This window comes from Pteropus medius, unplaced genomic scaffold (assembly GCF_902729225.1).
Source record: "Pteropus medius unplaced genomic scaffold, Ma_sr-lr_union100, whole genome shotgun sequence".
Taxonomy (NCBI): domain Eukaryota; kingdom Metazoa; phylum Chordata; class Mammalia; order Chiroptera; family Pteropodidae; genus Pteropus; species Pteropus medius.
The window spans coordinates 1,381,659-1,387,926 of record NW_024340851.1 but is presented as its reverse complement, the minus strand read 5'-3'; the positions used below and the strand labels follow the sequence as shown (position 1 = coordinate 1,387,926).

General features: G+C 41.9%; 1 non-coding gene across 1 annotated transcript; it reads right to left on the bottom strand.

The window, feature by feature from the left end:
• Window positions 1-5,932: 5,932 nt before the first annotated feature.
• Window positions 5,933-6,051, bottom strand: LOC120592049 (5S ribosomal RNA). Its single transcript, XR_005650032.1, has one exon. It is a non-coding gene; the product is annotated as a 5S ribosomal RNA (ribosomal RNA).
• Window positions 6,052-6,268: the final 217 nt, after the last annotated feature.

Genomic DNA, 6,268 nt, shown 5'->3' with positions numbered 1-6,268 from the left:
TTGATGATCTATCCATATCCGGCAGTGGGTTAATTAGAATCCCCTACTATGATAGTGTTTTGGTCTGTTTCTACCTTTACTTCTGTTAGTAATTGCTTTACATATGCTTCCTTATTGGGAGCATAGATATTAATAAGTGTTTTCTCTTCTTGATGTATGATTCCTTTTACCATTATGAAGTGTCCCTCCATATCTTTCTTTAGTTTTTCTTATTTTGAAGTCTACTTCTCTGATATTAGTACCACTACTCCCACTTTTCTCTGGATGCCATTTGCTTGAAATATCATTTTCCACCTTTTCACTTTGAGTCCACATTTGTCTTTGGAGCTAAGATGTGTCTTCTGGAGGCAGCAAATGGTTAGGTTTTGTTTTTTGTTCCATTCTGCAACTCTGTGCCTTTTATTGGTGTGTTCAGTCCTTTTACGTTTTGGATGATTATTGAAATATGAGGTCTTCTTACAGCCATTTTATCTTTTGCTTTCTGGTAGCTTGGTGTTTCCATTGCATTCTTGTCCTTGTGCTTCTGTTTTTTGTTTTTGTTTTTGTTTTTTGTTGGTGTTTGTTGTTTTTACCTCTGGTTCTTCTTGATTTATGTTATATACTTCAGTTCTGAATCTTTGGCATGTAATTACCATTACAAACATGAAAAGGATAATTATATATATTCAGTCGTGCATTCTCTTCTACACGTGCCTTTTCTCCATTCCCCTTTGTGTAATTGCATCTTTGAATACTCCCTTTTTCATCATTGTCATCTCAAAATGTCCCTATATTTGCTAAATGTTGATTACTATCTTTCTATAGCAATTCTTTTCCTCATTTTTAAGCTTATAATACCCTGATCTTGGTAAAGATTGCACTCTTCTGCTTCTATTTGCTTGATACTCACTTTACTACTAATTATGTTTTGTTTGTTTGTTTTTTTTGTCATTTTGTTTTAGGTGAGTTGACCCTTTTCAGTATTTCCTGTAGTGCAGGCTTCGTAGTGGAGAATTCCCTCAATTTTTTGTGTGTCTGGAAAGGTATTAATTTCTCCATCATATCTAAAGGAGAGCTTAGCTGGATACATTATTCTAGGCTGGTAGTTCCTTTCAATTAATAGTTTAAATATTTGATTCCATTCCTTTCTGGCTTGTAAATTTTGAGCCGTGAAGTCTGAGGATAATATAATGGGTTTCCTTTTAAAGTTACTGTTTTCTTCTCCCTGGTCGCCCTGAGAATTCTATCTTTGTTGTTGATTTTTGAGAACTTTAATTCAATGTGTCTTGTTGAAGGCCTTTTTGAGGAGATAATTGGGTGTTCTGTTGACTTCTTGAATTCCAAGCTGCATTCACTCCTTAGATTTGGGAAATTCTCATCAACTATTTGTCTGAAAATGATGTCCATTCCCTGATCCTTTTCCTTGCTTTCGATAATGCTCATTATTATGTTTCTTCTCCTGATGGTATCAGCTATTTCTTGAATTTCTCTTTCATTATTTTTCATTCTTTGATTTCTCTCTTCTTCCTTCTAATTTATTCTAGATTTCTGTCTTTGATGTCACTGATCCTTTTCTCCATTTGGTCTTTATTTCCCAAGCTTGAGATTTTATTTTTCAACTCTTGCAGTGTATTTTTTATCTCCAGAAGATCTATTCTCTTTTTGAGGGTTTCAATCTCCTTGTTCTGCTCATCTAGTTGTTTTTTTTTTCAATTTCTGAAATTGTTGATATGACTCATTTCAGAATTCACTGAGTTTTTTCAGAAATATCATCCTGAATTCTGCCATTTAAGTTGCATATTTTCATGTTTGTAAGTTTATTTTCTGGAGATTTTTCTCTTTCTTTCTGAGATGCCTTGTCACCTTGGCTATTCATGGTGTATAATGGGCTCTTTCTCCACCTAAGCGTTAATGGAAATATATTCTGCTTTTTTTTTGGAGAAAGATTTATCATATAAAGGTCTCTCTTTAGACTGCTGCAACGAAGGCACTTTTCTTTTGGTTTTCAGTAGGAGGTGTCTAAGCCTCTTGGGTCCTAGCTTTATATAAAGCCTAAATAATGCCTTTTTTATTTTCTTGAAGATATTTACTCACACATCTCTGCCCTCAGTTTCAGTCTCTCTCAGGGTCAGCTACAGTCTCAGCAGCGTTTGCTCAGATTCCCTTAGGGCTCTGCGGTGATCGGTCTCAGAGTGATGCGGGGATCCGCTCTCTGGGTTGGGAGTTGAGTACTGTGGCTCAGTCTTTGTTTTGCAACCATCACTGGTAAAAATCAACTGTTGTTTCTTTTCTGATCCTGTTCCGCTTCACTGCTTTCTGCCCTGATGACTTGCCCCTGCCACCAGTTGCACCAAATTCACAGCACTTCCAGGCAGGGTTGTTCCGGAAAGTTGCCACACCTTCTCTCCTCTATCTCCTCCTGCAGGTAGCTCCAGAAGCTGTGAGAGGAAACTTCAGTCTCAGCAGCCTTTGCTCAGATTCCCCTGGGGCTCTGCGGTGATCGGTCTTGTGGTGTGTGTGGGAAGGGGCTCTCTGAGTTAGGAGTTGGGGGCTGCGGTTTTGCAACCAGGGCCAGTTGAAATCAACTGTTGTTTCTCTGTGGTCCCATGCCACTTCTCTGCTTTCTGCCTTGATGACTGGGCCCTGCTGCTGGCTGCGTGGAAATCATAACTCTCCCAGGCAAGGCTGTTCAGGGAACTTGCCATGCCGTCTCCCCTCCCCCTCCTCCTACAGGGAGTTCTGGAGGCTTTGAGAAGCAACTGCTTTATTTCTCCCAGTCCACTACCCAAAACCTGGGGTTCTGACCTGTGGTAGCTCTTATATGCAGATCTCACACTCAGACGTGCTGGTGTGCAGTTTGGGTGTTTCTTTTGTTGTTGTTGTTGAGTTTTAGATGTTCAGCTTATAGTTGTTTCAGGGGGAGAGATCCAGGAACGTCTCTTACTCCTCCATGTTTCCCAGAATTCCCCCTTTTTCTTTTAACAGACATGCTCTTAACATTTTTTTTTCACATTGGCTTGTTGGTAATGAATTTCTCTAGCTTTTTCCTGACTTAGAAGCTCTTATCTTATCTTACATTTCATTTGATAGCTTTGCTAGATATTCTTGGTTGTAGATTCTTGTTTTTCATCAATTTAAATATTTCTTGACAGTCTTCTGGGCTGCAAAATTTCTGTTGAGAAATCAGCTGATGGTCATATGGGAGCTTTCATGTAGGTAACTAAATGCTTTTCTCTTGCTGCTTTAAACATTATCTCTTTGTCATTTTAATTATGTTTTGTCTTGGAGTGGGTCTCCTAGGTTTCCTCTTGTTTGGGACTCTTATGCTTCCTGGACTTGTATGTCTATTCCTTCACCAGGTTAGGGAAGTTTTCAGTCACTATTTCTTGAAATAGGTTCTGAATCCCTTGCTCTCTCTCTTCTTCTTCTGGTACCCCTATGATTCAGATATTGGTGTGTTTAATGTTTTCCCAGAGGTCTCTTAAACTTTTCTCATTTTTAAAAATTTCTATTTATTTTTACTGTTCTGATTTAGTGTATTCTGCTACTTTATCTTCCAACTCACTGATTCGATCATCCAATTTATCTAATCTACTGTTGATTTCTTCTAGTGTTTTTTTTTCATTTCTGAGTGGTTCTTTTGTTTTTTGTTTTTTTGTTTTTTTTGTTTGTTTGTTTGTTTTTGGAGGGGGGTTCCTTGTCCTTTTTATGCTTATTATCTCTCTGTTAAAGTCCTCACTGAGATTACTATTCTCCCCCTAAGTTCATTAAGCATCCTTATAACTAGTATTTTGAACTGTCTCTGGTAGGTTGCTTGCCTCCATTTTCTTTAGTATTTTTTTTCTGGAGTTTTTGTCTGCTGTTTCATTTGTACCATGTCTATGGTTTTTTTTCTGATTTTAGTTGCCTCTCGGTTTTATTTCTATGTGTTAGGAAAATTTGTTACATCTCACAGCCTTTGCCAGGTGGCCTTATGCAGTAGGTGTCCTGCATGGCTCAGTGGCACAGCCTCCCTGATTAAGGGTTCTAAATGTGTTAATTGAGTAGGTTGTGAGTGTTCTCCTGTTGCAGCTAAACCTTGATTGCTGTTACCATGTCAGTGGTTGGGAGTGACTCTCAGGCTGACTGGCTGTGGGGATTGGCTACACCCACAGGGTATGAGCTGCTGTGTGAGCATTGATCCCATACAGTTGGATTCACCTCAGCAGGGTTGTGTACTTATTGAGACCACCCTTTGGATGTTCTGCTTATAAGGCTAGTCAGGTGGTGCTCTGTTGTGCTCTGATGCCAGCCTCTGGGTGTGTTAGTTCTGGGGCCCCTTGGGAGGGGATTCCTATGTAGGCCAAGACCTTTGATTGTTCTGAGTTACCTTTAAGACCTACAAAGCAATCCACGAATTATTACTGCCTATGCTGGGTCTGGTAGCAAATGGAAAGCATGCTGTGAACTCAGGTTTGTTTCCTCCAGTACCATGCGCTGGGGTGGTTCAATTAAAGTACCAGTGGATGGCAAAGACTGAGGCTGTCTGCCAGATACCTGTAAGACTCCACAGTTTAAAGACCCTTTGGTTGATATGGGAGATGGGTGGGTTGCAGACCTAGGGAGTCACTAGTGTAAGGTGTGCAGATTTCACGTGGCCAATGCAGAATCAGGATTTTTTCCAGTGCTGAATCTGTGGCTTCCTGTAAAAGTTTTAGATTGCGGCAAAGTCAGCTGCTGTCTGCCTCAGGCCTTCAGACACCTATGATATGTTCATGAAATATCATAGCTCGGGGAGTGGCTTATGGCCTGCCTCTGAATGTCTCTCCTGGAATGCACTGACCATGTGCGGGCTGCCCGAGCTGAGGGCTTTTGTTTACTGTCAAATTCGTGGTTCAGGGAAAGCACAGGGTGAGGCTGGCTGCCCAGAAATGGGCCCACCATGGGAAATTTGTGGGTTGGGTGGTGTAGAGTCTCAGGGAGACACAGTTGATTAAGTCAGGACAATATCAGAGCTGAACCCAGAGCTGAACCCAGGGGCTCCTGCAAAAGTCACAGATCACAACAGAGCCTGCTACTATCTGCCAGTGATCTGCGCAAGAGACACTGCAGTTTGGGCTGGTACCAGTGGCTTGTCACCAAAAGTCTCCCCCATAATGTGCGGGCTTCATGCAGGCAGCTACCAGCTGAGGGTTGCTGCCTGCCCATGAATGCACAGCTGAAGGAAGGTTAAGGGTGGGGCTGGCTGCTTGGCAACAGGCCCACAGCAGGCATATTGTGAGTTGCGTGGAGAAGGATCCCAGGGAGACATGAGAGGAGGAGGCTGAACTCACTGGATTAATGCAGCTTCATAATTGGCCATGCAGGATGAGGGCTCAACACAGGCAAGATGGTACCCAAACCGTAAACTGCCCCAGAGGGTGGCTCAACAAAGGAACAATGAATGGCAACTGTCTTTTCAGCCCTACCCCTGGCACCACCAAACTCAGTCTTTCCCCGTATGTGTCCTATGCCTCTCATGTTGCTGACCCTCCTCCAGAACCTGGGGCGAATGTCTGCAAGTGAGTGAATCTGTGCTCAGGCCCTTTAAGGGGGATGTCTGAGTTTTCAAGGTCCTTCTGTCTCACGCAGAATCTCCACTGATTTTTATAGTCAGATTTTGTAGTAACTTTCCTTCCTGGGACTGAAACCCTGGGCTAGGGAGCCCTATGTAGGTCTCGGGCATTTTATCCCCTTTGTGGGGCCTCTTAAGCCACACTCTCCCTCCCAGTGCTCGACTGCCACACTTGGGTATGGGACCAGCCTGCTTCATGTCTCTGCCTCTCTTATTGGTCTCAATGTAGCTTTTCTTTATATATTCAGATGTATTTGTTATGATCAGCTAGACTTCAGGTGGTCTTCCATGTTGTTAGTTTAAAATTTGGTTGTAATTTTAATGCATTTCTGGGAGGAGGCAATCCCTACTTTTTTTTAACACCTACAGCACCTGGTATTCCTAGGTGGTCTCCCATCCAAGTACTAACCAGGCCCGACCCTGCTTAGTTTCCAAGATCAGATGGGATTGGGCACGTTCAGGGTGGCATGGCCATAGACTGCAATCCCTACTTTTACCTAGTCCACTTTGACTGGAACCTTGAGTTCATTTTTGTATATGATCCAAGTTGTCCCAAAACCATTTGTTGAAAATTTTCTTTCCATCATTGAATGGTCTTGACAAACTTGTCAAAAATAAGTTGACCGTAGACATGGGATTTTACTGCTGGACTCTCAATTCTATTCCACTGATCTATATATCTATTCCTATGCTAGT